We start from the raw sequence: 19,369 nt of genomic DNA on the forward strand, positions 1-19,369 counted from the left end.
CTGTATTGTCATCCTGAGAGACCCAGCCAGCCAGCTTCCTTCAAAGGAGCTCCATCTCTTAGATTCCCCAAGTCCTAGGCCCTTCATATTCCTTGTGGCAAATTCTTTTTACAAGGCAGATAATTCCTTCCTCATGGATCAAGTTCACAGCCGCTCATTTTGTACGCTGTTTTTCTCAAAGCTGGCCACACCTATAGGCACCACAAAGAAACCTACCTAGCATAATTCACCCTCTCCTTTCCTGCCACAAGATAATATACACAGTTAAAAGACCTGTAGAATCATTTTGGTAACTGTGTCTAACCATAGTATAACCACCTGTACCTTGACAAGAAAACTGATTATTGTATCAGGCATTAATATAATTTTCTTCTTTCATATGAGCCCAAATTTCTCATCCCAAGACAATAGTGGGTTTTTGTTGTGGTTGTTATTAAAAATAGAAAAATACAAATAACAACAAAATAAATACATTAAAAAATGAGTATATAGAATATAAAAGAGAAAAATACAGCATCTGGTGCAAATAGCAAGAATTTCCACAAGGAGCTATCTGTTTGGAGATTTGCCAGTGTGGCATTTAGTACATACCTGCCCTAATAAGTAGACCTGAGGTGACCTCCCCAGGTGATTTTCTTTTCTATGAAAGACCACACTTCAGGTTCTGGAACAATCCAACAAATCAAGAGATTGGCAAAAGGAGATGGAAGGACCCAACTGGAAATGAGGCAGGGTGGTAGCCTAAACTCTGCTTCATCCAACCCTCCACTGAGTAGGATTAAATTGATCTAATTGGGTAAAAAGATAAGGCAAGAGTTCTGCAAACTGGGATAGATTAGGAAGACTTTCATTATCTTGCTAATGGCAATGCGTAAATGTAGCTGGTTTAGAGCAAGACACTTGATAATAAGACGGAATTCCAAAACCAGTGGGAGAAATGGGTTTTGCTGAATGGATCCTTACTCTCTACATGGTGAAGAGGAAGAAAACCCCGAGGCAGTAAACTGAGAGGCAGTTGGAACCACTCAGTTTTGAGTGGGCATCAAAGCAGTGTGACAGAGGTAAACAATACCTGATTTCAAAACAGCTGCTTCATCCTGTCTGGAACTAGGCCAAATGCCATGCCAATGGCCTGGGGCTACCCACTGGTAGGGGGGGTCCTCCTGATAGTTAAGTAGCTAGAGTTTCCATTGTGCTTGAGTTGGCTGTTTCAGCATTTTTAAATAGATGTAGAACCAACCACGTGATAAAAATGCTTAGTAAATGGCAAAAGTCTACCGAACAGAACAAAACATGTACACAAGGCCTGTTGAATTTTGTTACCTAGTTGCTATTTTCCAATTCATCGTTTCTATGTTAGAAAGCTCTGCAATTTTAGTGCTACCCATGTGCCACTGCCTCCTCGTAGTTAAGTCATTATATCTGCCGTGCCTGAACATCTCTTCTCCTCTTGTGACAGTATCAAGGTTTAAGTGTCCATGAGGAATTAATGTTCAGAACTTAGCTCAAGAGCAGAGCTTGTCAAACTACTGCGCCTCCAAATCAGCTGGGCAATCTCGTTAAGAGATTCTAATCGTGGAGTCTGGGCTGCGGCTTGAGAGTCTATGTTTTCTAACAAGCTCCCAGGTGCTGCCAGTGCCAGCCCAGGGGTGGACCACGCTTGGCTCAGCAGGGCTTTCTATACAGTCTGCAACCTGAGTTCTCTTTTTTTTTTTTCTTTTAAGATTACTCATTTGTTTTTTTATTAGAGAGAGAATGGGAAGGAGAGACAGAGAGAGAGAGCTCATGAGCACAGGGGAGGAAGAGGGAGAAGCAGACTCCCCACTGAGCAGGGAGCCTGACTCCTGGCTTGATCCCAGAACACTGTTATCATGATCTGAGCTAAAGGCAGACACTCAACCGACTGAGCCACCCAGGTGCCCCCTGAGTTCTGTCTCCTATGATAGCATTTCTGAAGGGGTGGATTCAGTGTGTAACTGGGTAGATCAGTTGTCTGGACCAGTGGTCCTCAGAGTGTGCTCCAGGGACTAGCGACATGGCCAGCACGTGGGAATGCATTAGAGATGCTAATCCTTGAGCCCCCTTCCCAGAATTTTTGGTTTTCTGGATTCTAAAACAGAAACACTGGGGGCGGGAGCCAGTAATCTGTGTTTTGATAAGCCCTCCATGTGACCCTGATGTGCACTACTGTTTGGGGAATATGGTTCCAGGACATTAAAATCACCTGGTGTGGGACTCCTGAGTGGCTCAGTCAGTTAAGCCTTTGGCTCAGGTCATCATCCCAGGGTCCTGGGATGGAGTCCCACGTCGGGCTTCCTGCTCAGGGGACAAACTGCCACTCCACCTCCTTGTGTTTGCGCTGACAAATCAATACAATCTTAAAAATAAAATAAAATCACCTAGAAAGTGATTTAAAAAAAAATCAATTCCTGGGTCTCCTCCCAGAGAATCTAACTTTTTCATTTAGGTAGGATCCAGGCATCTGGATATTCTAAAGACACCTGCAGAGATGTTCATATGCAGTCAGCATTGAGAACAGCTGGCCAAGAGCAGAAAGCAAACCCTGCTTACAGTTTGCTGTAAAACACCTGAGCTAACTGCTATAGGCTGGTTGCAGGGCTAGACGTCCACGTGAACAGTGTGCGCTCTGGCTCTCCAGGGTGGTTGGGTCGGAGCCGGGGACGATGCAACACTCACCCTCATCCATGGCTGTTCTGGCTCCTTTCATTCATGATGTGCTCTGGCGGGAAGACCCTGGGGCTATCCTATCACAGCAGTCCAAAGTTTCACCCATCCTTAAAGGCTCGTATCAATCCAGGTCTTCAGAAATCCCTTCCCAAACCCCCTTGCCAAATGAGATTTATCCTGTAGATGTTCATGGTACGTTCTTTACAAATCTTATTTTCTTATGCTACCTACCTTTCTGGGCTCCTCCCCTCTGCTGAATTACAAACTCTTGGACACCCACAACTGTGTAACCCTGAACTTCCGCCCCTCTCCCACCAGTGGAAGGGCTGCTCTGTGAACCTAGTAGGCACGCAGTACATCTCTTCCTGAATCTGGGACTGGAACACCTGCGGTTGAGGCTTGCCTTTGCAATCAGGGCTTGTGACCCAGGTTGTTGGATATTTCCTAGCCTCACTTCTCTGTAAAATTAGAAGGTTGAATGAGAGGATCTTTAAGATGCCTTCCAAATTTCAGATTTGATGTTTCCATGTAGTCTACCATTATTCCTAGAAAGTTGAGTCTGCTGGTACTGTCATTGGCCACTGGGGCAGAGATGGACACAAGCTCTTTGGTCCTCTTCCCATGGAGAGGTGAGGTCTGTTTCCTCTCCCTGTGTTTCTGGGCCACGTGGTGACTTCACTGCAGCAGCAGTGACACTGTGGCAGTTCTGGGCACAGTAAATGGGTGTCTGAAGCAGACCGGGGTAATGTAAGGGGAAAGAGGGTGAGGAAGAAATTCAGAAGGTTGGGGGTCCAAAGGAAGGCCTTCACTAGGTCCTGTCCATCTTGGCTTTATGCACACTTGGGGTTGGACACTTGAGCTGTTATGTAAGATGTCCTGCCATCTTGCTGGAGAGACGACGTGGAGGGGCCTTCTGTCTACATGCCCCGATAGCCATCCCTGCCAAGGTACCATGTGAATAAAATTGTCTTGGACCCTCTAGATCAGCCTCATCACTAGCTGATCGCCACCTGTGATCCCAGCTGATGCCACCTGGAGGAGAATCACCCAACTGAGCCCTGCCTCATTCCTGTTTTACAAAATCACAATACATAATCAGATGGTTGCTGCTTAGGTCACCAAGCTTAGGGGAGTTTGCTATGTAGCAGTAGGTGATCAGAACACTGTGTACACAGCATTACTCTTGTATGTGAAATTCTACTCAGTTTAGCAAGCAAATATCTAGTAGGTGTTGGAGAGAATATATACACATATACACATACATACATAACATGGGCTTGTGAAAGTGCATGACATTTTGCACTACTCCCACTGACTTTGATTTCCTAAGTCAACTAAATAGCCTGTGGATGCATTTCCAGAGCAAAATACACAGCCACTAACAAGGGCCTCCTTGAGAGCTATGCTGGGGCCCATGATGACCAAGGGCAATGTCGGCAATGTCAGGACTTGTTAAACGGATCTGGGAGGAGCCAGGGAATTTCACCCAGGGCTCGAGAAGGTGGAGCCCTTACACAAAGAGGGCTTTGTCTGCTCCTGAACACAGTGTGGCCATCTCTTCCGGGAAAATTTTCGGTTTGGGGAGAGATCTGCCAATTGAAAAGGGGGGATATGATTTTCTCCTCTCCCGGACTAATTTAAACCTCCTCCGATCCCAAGGGAGATTTTTAGTGCAGTATAATAAGGACACCTTCAGAATCACAGCCTCTTTTTCTGAACGTGTTTCTTATGTAAATGCCGCATCAGAGAAATTTCCCTCTGCTTGACACTTTAATTCTGCTTTTAAAACCTGTAAAACAGAAACACAGAGAAAGACACCTTGGAAATACTTGAGGTTTCATCTATTTTCCATTTTTACCTCCAGCTCCCACATTTTTTTTTTTCCAAATCCTTGTTCTCCAAGTCAAGCATATTTTAAAATCATCCTCTGTTGAACTGGAAAAGCAAAAAAAAAAAAAAGATGATTCCTGTACATTTAGGCTGCCCCAATCCACCAGAAGTATAAGGCACTTCCTAGTTATCTAATAATCCTCGGAGCACTGCAGTGAAGTCAGGTGGCCCAAAGCAGGGGAGTCAAGGGACATTTAAAGAGGAGCCCTTTGAGGCCTAGGTGCGCCCCTCCCCCAGGCCACAGAGGTTCTGAAGGCAACACCAGTTCCAGGGAGGAAAAAGGCCTGGCTCCCTACCTCTCTTTCAAGAAGACTTTCTTTTTTTCCCTGGCTTCCTTGCCCTTCCCCACCACGTGCCCCTAGGTAGGACTGACCTCCTAGTTAGCGTTTATGACCCATCCACAGCGCCCCACAGAGTGACTATCAGACTATCATACGCCACCTTATTGTACTAATCACTTCATATCTAGTCGCCTGCTTGGGGAGCGGAAGTAGGTGAGAGAAGGATTATATCTCTTCTCCGTATGCTCACACACAGCAAAATAACACAGATACACCTAATGAATGAATGGGGTTGAATTCCAACTCAGCTCACTTGCAGCACTTTCTCAGGCACGTTGTTTCCTCTTGGAGACCCAGGTTTTCTTGTCTGTGAGAAGGGTGAGTAGGAACCATCTCTCGGGCAGCTTGGAGGAATCACGGGCTAACATTGGTGACGTGCATGGCAGAACATGCTAGGCATGCAGCAGGTTCTCAGCTAAGGTTCAAGTCACTCATCTTTCCCAGACCCACGTCCTAAAGCTGTGGCCACAGATGGAATGAGGCTTGCCTATGTCTTGCATGGGCACCTGCAGGGCCAGCTGCCCCTACAGTACTGCCCCACATTCCTGGCTGTCACTTAGATCAATTTTTCCTTAAGAACCTGTCTTCGAACTTGAGGACTGGATTCTACTTAAAAGTCAAATCTTTTTTTTCCCCCCTCTAAGATTTTATGTTATTTATTTATTTGACAGAGAGAGAGGGAACACAAGCAGGGGGAGGGGGAGAGGGAGAGAGAGAAGCAGGCCTTCCATGAGCAGGGGGCCCAATGCAGGGCTCCATCCCAGCAGCCTGGGATCATGACCTGAGCCGGAGGCAGATACTTCATGACTGAGCCACCCAGGCAAAACTTGAGGAGGGAGGAGAAGGAAAACACTTCAGGCTGTTATTAGTCACTGAAACTTCAGTGTGAACAAGTCTCAGACCCTTCTCATAGGACACATTATAATGGAGAAGTCAGGTAGAAAAGGCAGTAAGGCAGGGCTGGGGATGGGATAGAGAGAAGGAGAGGGTGAGGAGGAAATGAATTGTTGGAACACAAAAGAATCAGGAGGGACTGCCTGGTACACAGGAAAACACTGCAAAGTCGGTGAGAGATCAGGGTTCAAATGTGAGCTTTTCCTGCTGCTGGCTGTGTGACTGGAGGCAAGTTACCTAACTTCCTTGAATTGCAGTTTTTTGATCTGTAAAATGGGGCTAATACTAGCTGATTTGGGAGTGCCTCTGGAGGTTAAGTGGAGCAACATAACAAGTGCTTAGTAGGGGCACCTGGGTGGCTCAGTCCTTAAGCATCTGCCTTCAGCTCATGTCCTGATCTCAGGGTCCTGGTATCCAACCTTTCATCAGGCTGCCTGCTCATCAAGAAGCCTGCTTCTTGGGGCGCCTAGGTGGCTCAGTGGGTTAAGCCTCTGCCTTCGGCTCAGGTCATGATCTCAGGGTGCTGGGATAGAGTCCCGCATCGGGCTCTCCGCTTGGCAGGGAATCTGCTTCCTCCCCTCTCCGCCTGCCTCTCTGCCTACTTGTAATCTCTCTCTGTCAAATAAATAAAATCTTAAAAAAAAAAAAAAGCCTGCTTCTTCCTCTCCCTCTGCTTGTGTTCCCTCTTTCGCTGTCTCTCTGTCAAATAAAGTCTTTTAGATTTTTTTTTTAATTTGACAGAGAGAAATCATAGGTAGGCAGAGAGGCAGGCAAAGAGAGAAGGGGAAGCAGGTTCCCTGCTGAGCAGAGAGCCCAATAAATAAAATTAAAAAAAAAAAAAGGGGGGGGGGGCAAAAAAACCCCGAGTGCTAAGTAGGTGGTTGGTGGCACCGTGGGGGCCTAAGAGAGGACTGACCACTGCGGGCTGCGTCCATCACTTAGTAGTTGGAGAAGGAGGCGGCCCATCTAGGTTGTGGTTATTATTTCCCTTCCCTCGGGCCAGATTTCCCCGTCTCTGCTCTGCCTGGGGCCAGTTGTGACCACAGTGACAGACACCTACATTAATTAATTATGAGAGGATGCATCTTCTCCATCCTCAAATCCCAAACCCAGGCAGAGGCGAGAGAACAATAGCATTTCATTCTCGCGGAGACAGTCGGCCTCAGGCCCAGCTCCAGGAAGGAAAGGGTGAAAACATTCCACCATTCCACTGAACGCAGGGAGAAAATACCAGTAAGTGGGAGGCAACTCCGAGGCGGGGCGGACGCGCGGGAGGCTGGAGGCTGCGGCGCAGGTGGGAGCGGTGCGCGTCCTCCGCCCCGCCCTCGCCCCGCCCCCTCTGCCCCCAGGGCGTCGCTCCAACCGGGCGTCGCTCCAACCGGGCGCCGTCTCCTCCCCCCCGCCCTCCCGTATTCCCCATTTCTGTGCTCCGGCCACACCCGCTTTCTCCTGCCCCAGCCCTTCCCGCCGCCCCTGCGCTTCTCCCGGTGCCGAGGACAGCGGGCCCTACCGGCCATCGCGTGGTGGGGGCCAGGGAGTGCCGGGTGCGTCGGTGCGGGTGCGGCCTTTGTAATCCCTCTCCTCGACACACCCCTGACTCCTCCTCCTCTTTCTCTCTCCACTCCCTAACTCCTCCTCCCTTTTCTCCCCGCCCGCTACCTTCTGCTCTCCCCCACCTCCTATAGCCGCCCTGTCTAGACCACCCCAGGGGAAGGCAGGTGCCATTCATGGCGATCCCAGCACCCCGCTGACCTAGTCTCGCTTTGCAGTGTGAAGCCACTCAAAGGACAAGTCTGCACCATGCCCCTGCTGGCAGGTCCCAGCCAGCCTGCAGATGCTGCTCACACCCGTAGCCTGGGCCCGGCTTCTGGGCCTTCCCCGCCTCCGGTACCGCCCTGTGTGTCCAGTCTGGGCTGCCCCTCCACCACCACCACCACCACCACCACCACCACCACCACCACCACCACCACCCCGAGTCCTGGTAAACTGGACAGACTCGCAGTCCCCAAACACCACCTCTGAGAGCCACATGTTGGGGGAAAAGAGAACTGTAGCAAAGCAAAGACAGGGTCCCCGCCTGCCTCTGGGTATAGAAACACCACAAAGGGCTCAGGTTGTTTACTGGGCCCCGCAGGGGTAGCGGGGCCGGGTAGGAGTGTGAGATACTGTGACGGATGGACTGGAGGGGGCCTCTCACACAAGACTGCAGGTCCTCCTGGCAAGGCTGGGCCCCCTAGAACAGAGTGGAGGAGACTTATCCAAATTCAGCCTGGCACTCTGGAAGCCTCTGACATTTCCTCTGCGGGAATAGGCTCCATTATAGGTCACTTTGCTCTAGGAATGAAAAAAGAATCGTGATCTGAATTATTGTGGAAAGTGTTTACCTAAAATCTTATTAAGGTTTATTTTTAGAGCCTATGTTGGCTGGCCTTATCACCAGAGACAAATTCTAGAGGGGTCTCTCTGTTCTACTGACCTTTAAGAAAAGACTTCAAAGATGAAAGGCAAGCAGGGAGAGGCCAGTTCTGTCCCTGGAGAGCAGGTTTTGCTGGCAGCCCTCACCTGCCTTTACAGGGAGGCAGCCCTGGTCTGGGTCCACCAGGCATCCTGGATGCACTCAGTAATGCCAGGACTCTGGGAATCCTTTCCAGGGGTGAAAGGCACTGCCCCTCCCTTCTTCCAAGAGCCTAGTCACCATAAAAGACAAGTCTCCCCCGACCCACTCCCACCCCACCCCAGTGTCACCCCATCCCCAGCAGACCTTAGGAAAAGGCCAGACTGACCTTTGGGATAGTCTCCTAATAACAATTGCTAAGTGCTTCTGACATGCCAGTACTCTTCCAAATGCTTCACGTACGGTAACTCATTTAATTCTTACATAAACCTATCATTATCCCCATTTTACAGATTAAGTAACAAAGTCACAGTGGTGCTGAAGCAATTAAACTCTGAGGTCACAGAGCTTTCTGATTGCTCTCTTCATCACCGCAGAGTCCTCGCTGGGAGGCACGCTGCCTAAGCCTAGAGGCCAGAGCGTAGTCCACTGCCTGGCACAGCTGGCCACAGATGCCGAGGCAGACACCAGGCAGTGTGAGAGCAGGGACTTGGTGTCACACCCTTGCAACCGAGCCAAGAGCTGCTCTCCCTGCCAGGCTGCAGACCCCATCTCCAACCTCTCCCCCAGGAGCCCACCAGCAGCCCAGTAGCTCCCTCTCCATCAGACCCCAAAGTAGTCCAGGTTTTAACAGTCCTGGGTTCCCAGTTCCCCCAGCTTTGCAAGGTGATGTGGAGGCTAGGAGTGAAATCTCCAGAGACCCAGAGCAGTGGCTGGAGGCAGACTCAGAGAGTGATGCTATGCCCCACTGTGAACCAATCAGAAAGACTGGGGAGGGGCAAGCCCTCACTCTGGAGTTGCACCCATGGGGAGGTGGGAGGAGAGGGTCGGGTCCATAGGAGATGGGGGATGAAATGCCGAAATTCATGCCCATGGTCTTGCCATGACTCAGAGGACCCTTTCGGCACCATCCTTCTTTGACTCCCAAACTGCCCCGAAACCCCCATGTTTGCCAGCTCCCTTTGATGTGTGTGGGGTGAGGGGTGGGGGGTAGGGGACAGTCCCCATGGCTGGAGCTCAAATCAATGGAGTATCAGGAAAGCTGAAGGGGCTGCTTCCTGCGAGAACAAAACCAAGCCCACAAAGAACTAAGCTGCCTCCTTGTGCAAGGCCAGAGCCCAGATCACCTTGGAACATTGCCTTAGAGCAGCAAGGGAGGAGTGCCACGGTGGTTAGGAGCGACAGTTGTGTGGAAAGCCATCACGAGAGTGTGTCCACACATAAACACACACACACACGTGGATACACAGCTATACACCTCCAGCCTCTCTTGCACACAAACTTTAACACACTTTATGCTCATTTTGGTACCCTTCCATATTTAGACATGAGCCTTGACACATGCACACGCTACCGGGCAAAATAAAGACACCAACATAGCAACCAGTGAGGCTCCCCTCTGTGAGAGGAGATACACATCTTTCCGCGAACCCCGAGATGGGCCCAGACCCGGAGATATCAACAGGGCATTCCTGGGGAGGGTGGCCATGGCCCACTGCCGGCCGTGCCCAGACAGCAGGCCCCAGAGCCCGGGCCCTGGCACCGGGATGCCCACAGCTCCAGCCGCTCCAACCACGGCAGCTCTGAGAATCCCAGGAATGGGTCTGGAGGCGCTGGGCTTCTGGGAGGGATTTCAGACACTCAAACTGTGGGGTGACCTGAAGAGCTCTGGGAACATCCTCGAAAGAAAGGAGAGTTTTGTCTACCTTGGATTAAAGCTTCCACAAGGTCAGTGCTGATCCACGGCGCTGCTAGGCCCCACACTCTCCATTGGCTCAGATGCTAAGCATGACGGTGCCCCCAGTTTGTTCTCTACGGAGACTCACACAGAAACAGCACCAGAGCTGGAGGCTGAATAGTGCAGGTTAAGAGCCCAAATTATGGCACCAGATGGCTGGGTTTGAATCTGTGCTCTGCCACTTATGTGTGACCCTGGGCAAGTTACAGAACCTCTCTAGGCTGTCCCCTCAACAGCAAAGCGACAACAGTGGTAATCTGTACCTCCTAGGGCTATTGTGAGAGTTAAATGGACACATCAGAGCAAAATGCTTAGACAGTACACAACCAGCTAAGAACCTGGGGAATCAGTTTTGAGAGCCTGAGGCCCCAGGGGCAGGCGACATGGTGGCTGAGGAGCAGAGTGTGGGGCAGGGGGAGGCCAACGGTCTGGAAATGACCACAGACCTAAGTCTCTGTGCTGTCAACTTTAATATTCTGGAGGGAAAATAAATAAGAGCCTATTTCCTCATGGGGCACAAAGTACTCAGCCAGAAAGCTGCAGAACACAAGAACACTTTCTCATTACTGTATAATAATATCGAATATAATGTTCTCCCTTTCAAAGGAGCCCAGAGCACTTAGAGATTGCAGAGTCAGAGTCTGACTGGCGTGGGCCCTGACCAAGGAGGCCAGCAGCCGGTGCCGGCCTGCTCTGACAGTGGGAATGACAGGACCTGGACCACAGGCATCTTGGGTAGCCCCCAACCACACTCAGGAGGAGGACTGAGTCCTCAGTGCTCCCACAGCAGGCTAGTGCCATGCGGCCAACCTGTTCAGAGAGGCTGCTGACCACGGAGGTCACCACCAGCATAGAAGCACAGAAGCCTCAGAGGGGCTTTCCAGAAGCAGGGGCTCTCTCTGCTTCTGGGGAGCAGCCAGGGGACTCCCCACAAGGAAGGGCAGGAAGGGTCTGCTTTTCTGTCCAGGGGAAGCCCTCCCCATGGTGTGGACTCTGTTCTGTTCCAGGCGAAGAAACCCAAGCGGGTACAACTCATGCGTGATGGGCTTCCCGCTTCTAGAGGTTCTGCTCCAGACTGGACCACACCTGTAGGAAGACGTGTTATTTGTGGGAGGAGTTGGGGAGCCTCTGAAGAATTGCAATGAGCCCGAATACATTCCAGAGAACTGATGACTTGAGAGGGTCACTGAAGCCAAGAGAAGTTGTCCATGATCGAGTGCGAATCGGGTCTGGTGAAGGCTCACTATTTTTCTCTGCTCTTAAATCAGATTTGATTATTTTCTTTTTAAGAGAAAGAAGGAAGCATGCAGTTTCTGAACTGAGGAGCCCTTCATGCTCCTGCCCCAGACCTCCTGTCTTCCTGGGCCCTCAGATGCAAACACACATGCTCAGACCCCTGGGTGTCTTCAGTGCAAGGGGAGGAACGCTGACCACTTCCTGAGCACCAGCAACTGGCACCAGCGAACCTCATCGTCCTAGTACTTCTTGCCTGGATTTCTGCAAGGTCCAGGTCTCAGACGGATGTCACGAGACCAGTAAGACCACTTAAGAGGTTAAGGTAGAGACAGGCACACAGCAGGTGCTCACAGCTTCTTACTGCCTTCCTGTGGCTGAGAGCAAATGAGCGGTGGCCCCCAGAGCTACATCTACCACGTCTGCTGAGTCTGAATCCTGAGCCAGCATGGTCCTGCATGCTTGGTATGGACTGTGCCATTCAGTGTTCTCGGCCACCTTCTAACACAGGTCCTCCTCTTAAGCACGTGTTACAGGTGAGGAAGTTGAGGCATGGAAAGGTTTGCTTCAGGTCACACAGAGACCGAGTGATGGGGCCAGCATTTGAACCTGGGTAACGTCCAAGCATCTAGCTGGGAGGCCCAAAGTTCTTGAGCATGGCCCACAGTCCCCCTCCAGCTTCAGCTCGTAACACTCTCTACCTTGTGTCCTGCTAACAGCCTTTGTGTTCTCTTCCCCTCTCTGTCTCTGTCTCCCTGCCTGGGCTGTGTTTTCTACCCACCCTGCACCCTGCCCTTTCCCCATTTCAGCACACCCTTCTCCTGGCTCGTACCTACTTCTTTTTCCAGGTTAATTTCACTTGCCACCTCTTCTTGGAAGGCTCCCCTTATCTGCACTCCTAAAGTCCCCAAGGTTGAACCGGGTGCCCCTCTTTTGTGCTTCCATACATGGGGGCCCCATCACTGTACATGCAGCACTTACCATGGGTGCATTCATTCTCCCCCACGCAGGACTGTTGTCCCCTTGGGGCAACAGTGAGCGCTTCTCCGGCATGGTATCACCAGCACCTGGCAGTCCTTGGTCGTTGCCTGACGGACTGTGACCTTTACCTGGACCACAGAAGAAATGTGGACTCTTTCACTTCCTCTCCTCCTCTTCCTCCCAACCCTCTAGAAATATGAAAATAATAATAATACTAAAAATAAAATAAAATAATATGAAAACCATCTTTAGCCACACCAAAAAAGGTCGTGTGCTAAACTGTACCTGCGGTTCACAGTCTGCCGGCTCCACTTGCATTGGGTAAGAGATTTTGAAACAAAAATGTCATCAAACGTATTTGGTGATTTTCATGTGAGAGCCTTACTGCCATTTCAAAATGGAGGGGCGGGGCGGCGGATGTTTTTGGTTGTCAAGGTGACTGGGAGTAGCAGGTGAGCAGCACTCAGTGCCCAGAAGCTGGGGATGCTAAGCCTCTGGGGCAATGCTCCAGGCAGTCCCCCAGAGCAACTCCCCGAGGAGCACAGGCCAGCCATGTGATGCTTTTCTCTCGCTGCTTTCCGGCAGCCATGGAGCTGCCTTGGGAATTCACTGAAAGAAAAGACGGCAGAGAACCAAATCCTTTTCAGAGCCAATTATTTGGGAGTAAAGACAGGAGAAACGAGACTATAAGCCTTGAGGTAAGGACTCTCTTCGGTTCTTCATGGGATTTCTGGAACAGTGCGCAACACACACAGGCCTCCATGTCTGTTCATCTTGCCCATCGGTGCTGCTGAGGGCTACAGTGCCTAAGACTTGCTGTGGCTGACTGGGTCTTCTGCAACCTATCCCAGAGCAGCGTTGGCCCTGAAGAGCTGTAAGCTTACTTGAGGAGCCTGAATGGAAGCAGGGATCCCTTAAAATAGGTCATAATCTGTCTTGAGTGGGCCAGATCCATCTGCAAGCCAGGCCCTGGTTGAGTTCACAGGGGCATGAAGCTGTGTGCTGGCAGGCTTCATCACAAGCCACAGGCAATGTGCAATGGGGAAGTTTAGTTCGCAATCAAGCCAGTAAGCCCAGAGCAGCCTTCAGAGCTGTCCACTTGACTCCCCCTTTCTCCCTCACTTCACCCCATTATACATCTGGAGTTCCTGCATATACCGCTATTTAACTTCAGTGAAACCTCACATTTTCTCCTCATGAAAAGGAATCAAATAGCAGTTTGAAACCATTACTCAAATGTTTGTAGGCACTTTAGAGGAATGTACTAATAAGTATGTAAAGGTCAACTCTTCCTTTGGAGTAGCTTTGACCATAGTCTCCCAGGCCATAGTAGACCTTAGTTAGAACTGGACACACAAGGTTGAAACTGCCTCTAGTCCCTATAAGCCATGGACTTCTTCACTCTCTAGGAGTTGTCATTTCTCCACTTGTAAGGGCAGAGTGACTGATGCCTGCTCAGCCTTTTCTTCTGGGAGTGAGTCTGGTAAATCTGAAAGAGATGTGGCCTGTTGAAGTCCTTTATGAACTATAAAGCACCATGGAAAATATAAAATCCCTTAGGAGGTCTTGTTTATTGCATAAAATCAGAATCTGGTTCTTCCTAAAAATTTCTCCTGCCTTAAAATTATTCCTCTTTAGAACAAACTAGTTATTTGCATGAGAAAACAGGTCATATAGACCTTTCATTTTGGGGCCAGATGGTAGGTGCCAAGATTAGCTACAATTTCATGGCATCATTTGGAAATTCCATGGTGGGATTTTGTAGTGTCTTTTATTTCTTCATGCAGTCGAGCTCCATACCAAGGTGTCTACATCTGCCCAGCTGTGCTAGGTGCTAAGATTGCTGACTTATCTTCCCCATGTTGTGGCCACCCCAAGAGAGTTTATGTAACTTGCTCCCCAAAATTCAATGAGAAGTCAACCATTTTCTTAAAATTTTTTCCTATAAAATTAAATCTAGTTATTTTAATCTTTGCTAGGAGACTTAAAGCATATTTCCTTCTTGTTAAATCACCAACATATGCACAATCAGTCTTCAGTAAAAACCAAAATATGCAAGTGAAAAGTAAATTGACGGGAAAAATGCAAATTCAAAAATCTCAGAAGCATTGCTTTTAGTCTGTTTTCTTGCAGGCTAAAAGCAGACCCTGCAAACCAGGTTGTGCAGAAAAATGGGAAAGAAGGTGAAATATGACTGACAACCCCAGAAAGAATGAAGAAGATGTGATTATGGATCCCCTGGAATTCTTTCTCTGTGGTTGAGCTGTCCTGTGTCTCAAGAGGATGGAAGCTATTTTATTCTCACATGAACCCCTCTCTTCCTTGATGCTGTGAGCCCAAGCCCTTAGGACAGGAGCAAATACTTTTCTCCAACCACTTGCTATTCCACTCTGCGTTGGCTTCAATGACTCTAGCATTCCCCTGACTTCTGTAGGCCCAAGAGGCCCAAATCCTAGGGCTAATTCCACTCATGTCCACAACCCGGCAGCATGCTCCAGGGCTGGCCAACGAGTAGCTCTAGTGTTTTGAGTCCTTAACTTCCAAGGTCAGCTCAATTTCTGACAAGGCAGAAGGACAGATCATATCTGTGAGGTGGCAAGATATGAAGGAAGTAGAATACTTTTTTGCTATTAGCTTTATCTTTGTCACCCACCTTCCCTTCTCCTGGCCCAGAAAATGCCACTTATTTCTCTACAGGCTTTAGGAGCTACTTTCAGTTTCTGGAAGACATGTGTGAATTAAGTAGGCCAAGTGCACCAACTGTTAGCAGGCTCAGTGGGGCATCATGGGAAAGTGCCCAAGGGCAGGGTGTACTGCCACTGCCAGGCAAAGTTCCCTCTAACCAACATGGTTCTACCCTAAGATCTTCACTATGGAACTGCTACCTATTCTCAAAGCCCAGTTCACACCCTTGACCTTGATCTACTGGGCTGGAAGAGACTGACCGCCCCTCTTTGCCCGCTGCCGGCAGCCCTTCTCTTCATCAGTAGAAACTTCTTATCATTGAACACCATGCATCCCATTTGTTTACATAAGAGTCTTCGTTTTCCTCCTGAACAATTAGTTCCTTGAAGGAAGCTGGATCTAAGTCTCATGCAGCTTTACATGAGGGGCTCAATAAATTAATTCATTTCTAAAATAATGGCTTTAGATTTTTACAGCTTTCCCAAGTTTAATGATTTTAAAAACATATGTGGGGAAACGTCTAAACACTTTAAAATTAAAGCATTTACAAACAATCCATTAGAAAGTCTTGAAGAGGGTGCCTGGTGGCTCAGTGGGTTAAGCCTCTGACTTCAGCTCAGGTCATGATCTCAGGGTCCTGGGATCGAGTCCCGCATTGGGCTCTCTGCCCAGCAGGGAGCCTGCTTCCTCCTCTCTCTCTCGGCCTGCCTCTCTACCTACTTGTGATCTCTGTCTGTCAAATAAATAAATAAAATCTTAAAAAAAAAAAAAGAAAAAGAAAGAAAGTCTTGAAGAAAATTAGAAAATATTTTCAACTCAATGAAAATAAAAACCCCAAACATCAAAATTTATGGGATTTACCTAAAGCAGTTCTTAGAAGAAAACATAAATGCTTATATTAGAAAAGAAAGGTGTCAGATTGATCATCTAAGCTTATACCTTAAGAAACTAGAATGGGGGGCACCTGGGTGGCTCAGTCATTAAGCATCTGCTTTCGGCTCAGGTCATGATCCCAGGGTCCTGGAATCGGGTCTCACATTGGGCTCCCCATTTAGCAGGGAGCCTGCTTCTCCCTCTCCCACTCCCCCTGCTTGTGTTCCCTCTCTCACTGTGTCTCTCTCTGTCAAATAAATGAATAAAATCTTTAAAAAAAGAGAGAGAGAAGAAAAAAAAAGAGACTAGAACAGGAAGAGCAAAATTAGGACAAAGCAAGAAAAAAAGGGGGGGAGTACAAAAGAAGAGCTGATACCAATGAAATGATAAATAGAACAACAGAGAAAAATCAATGAATCCAAAAGGTGGTTTTTTGAAAAGATCAAAAAAATTGATAAACGGCTAATAAAAAAGGAGAAAAAGCACAAATCACTGATATTAGGTATGAAAGCCTACAGGTGTTGTAGACATTAATGAGGTAATAAGAGAATTACTGAGAACGACTCTACAAACACAAATCTGACAATTTAGATGGAATGGACTAATGGACTAATTTCTTGAAAACCACAAACTACCAATTCAGTCATGATGACAAGGGTTATCTGAATAGTCTTATAATGATTAAAGACTTTGAATTCACAGTTTAAAAACCTTTTAAAAGAGAAATCTCCAGGCCTGCATGGTCTCACGAGTGAATACTCACAAACATTTCAAGAAGTAAGAGCAAGGGGCGCCTGGGTGGCTCAGTCGATTAAGCATCTGCCTTCGGCTCAGGTCATGATCCCAGGGTCCTGGGATGGAGTCCCAGAATGGGGCCTTGCATTGGGCTCTCCGCTCGGCAGGGAGCCTGCTTCTCCCTCTCCCTCTGCCTGCAGTTCCCCCTGCTTGTTCTCTCTGTCAAATAAATAAATAAAATCTTTAAAAAATTAAAAAAAAAAAAAGTAGAAGGGCAAATAAATAAGAGCACTCCCCAACTTGTTTCAGCAGCCGGCATTATCCTAAGACCAAAGCCACATAGTGACAACAGAAAACTTCATATCCATATCCCTCGTGAACATAGATGCAAAAATCCTCAACAAAATATTAGCAGATTGAGCCAGCAAAATATGAAAATAGTAATGCGTCGTGACTAAACATCCTTCAGTGACTGAATGGGGCAATGATACTCCATATTCTCACTCTGGTGATGGTTACACAAATCTGTACATGTGTTAAAATGCACAGAACTGTACACACACACACACACATACCAGGTGATTTTACTGTACGTCAATTTCTAGAAGTGTAAAAAAATAGGTGTGTTCTGTGTGTGTGTTAGGTCTCTGGTGATGGGCACTAGCTTTGTACTATACTTTCACCAAAGTGCTTTCAGATACGTTTCACATAATTTTCTCACCAGCAGTCACACGAGATGTGTGTTACTGGTCTCATTTTACAGATGGGGAAACTGAGTCTTAGAGGGGGGAATGTCTTCACACATACTAAGGAGCAAGTCAAGCGACAGGTCGAGGTCCTCAGTGGAAAGTCCCTGTCAGCAGGGTTCCTGCGAGCTCCCTTTGGCTCTCTGTTTTCACCCCAAATGGTGGTGGCAGGGAAATCCTGTGTCCCCCCCCACCATGCTGCACCCCCTCATGGAAAGCAAATACAGAAGCAATTGTGCCCAAGGCCAGGGGCCGCCAGAACCTCACTGCAAAAGGTTTTCACGCGTGGGAACTCACAGCACAGGGAAGCTATGGCAAGCAAGCTCCTGGCTACGGCAGCTAACCTGCAGAAAGCATGGTGTTCTGTCTGCCGCAGCAGCAGAGACTCCCCCCACTCTCTAAGCGCCTGCTCTCCAGAGGCTTTCTTTTCCTTCTGTAATCCCATGAGGGCCAGGTATCCCACCGGGCTCCACATAAACGGGAAGTGGGGGGAAGGGCAAGAATGGAGACCGCTAGAGGATTCTGTTCCATTTTCTCCAGTTCCTGAAATTCTAAGACACTTATCTGAGATGCTCTCTACTCCCCATCCCTGCTCTACCCTAAAAAGCACACGTATGTTAAGAGAGAAGGAGAGAGCAGAAAAACTGGGGGAGATGCCCACTGGGGCCCTAATTGATTGAGGGGGTCAGGAGGAGTGAGGGAGGAACCAAGAACACACTAATGAAAAATGTGCTAAGGACAGACTGTTACATACTTGTATATGACTCCCCTGCTTTCAGTTCAGTTAACATGTATCAAAGATCTGAAGGGGTGTATGTGTCCATGTAATTTCTTATATCCTCTCTTCCTCAGAGTAGGGCTCCATGGTCAAGAGCCATTCTGAGAGGACTCAATTTAAGATGCTGCGGCAACTTCTGCCAAAACTCTGGAACCCCTCAGGAGATTTGGACAGGCAAGGGGCGAGTGTATCTCCCGCTGGTGGCGCTGGCCACCAGCGCAGACCCTCCCCTACTGGAATTCCATCATTTTGGAGTGACAGTCTGCTTCCAAAGCTTGGTTCTGGCGGCAACACCCTGAGGCTGAGTCGTTCTCTCCCATTCCAACCCCACTGGAGTGAGTCTGGCCTGGGGGCTGCAGGGATGAGTGAGTTCTGGAAGGCACTGAAGGTGTAGAACGGACTCCGAGACCCTTCTGCGAAGGAACAGTGGGCTATGGGAGAAGTTGTAATGCCTCTGCAGTCTAGGTTCGGTGAGTAGAGACTGTAGGCAAGGCCCATTTCACGTGCGGGCAGGGACAAATCATGGCAAAGAGCACGCGATGACTTCATTCTATGTCTGGAGCATGAGGCATCAGGGTGTGCTTGTCCTTGAAGGCAACTGTATCTCTCCTGTGTTTGCAGCAACAAATCCCAACGGTGGGAAGAGGGACAATCCTAGGAGAATATATTTTAGGGAAGAGTAAGAAAGACCCACCTGCTTTCCAGGCAGCCTAAGGTTACCCTGGGAGACTAGGATTCTTTCCTCTTTAAGGACCCAGAATGGTAGATTTTGACATAATATTTTAAAATATCCCTATCTCCAGCAGCTTTCCTCTTTAGGGAGCAGACAGCCTGTTTTAGTGTTTCCCAAACAAAGCAGGGAAAGGACCTCAAGTAATCTGAAATCCATCTTATGGTTACAGGGTGCTTTATTTCAGTCTAAGAAGCAAATTTGCACACACGGTCCCATCTGGTTTTCCAATTCCATGAGGCAGGTTTTCTGATCCCCGTTCTACAGATGAGGAAGTCAAGGCCCAGAGAGATTAAAGAACATGCTCCAATTCTCTCAATGATCATATGGCAGAGCAGGGACTAACTCCCAGGTCTGTGTGCGCAGTGCCCTTCTGTGTCCTCTGTTGCCTCTCCTGTCTGGAGCCAGTCTCTCAAACCGAACACCATCTCTAGGGATTGTGA

The sequence above is a fragment of the Mustela putorius genome, unplaced genomic scaffold (genome assembly GCF_011764305.1).
Source record: "Mustela putorius furo isolate JIRA1106 unplaced genomic scaffold, ASM1176430v1.1 tig00000585_pilon_pilon_pilon, whole genome shotgun sequence".
NCBI classification, from domain to species: Eukaryota; Metazoa; Chordata; class Mammalia; order Carnivora; family Mustelidae; genus Mustela; species Mustela putorius.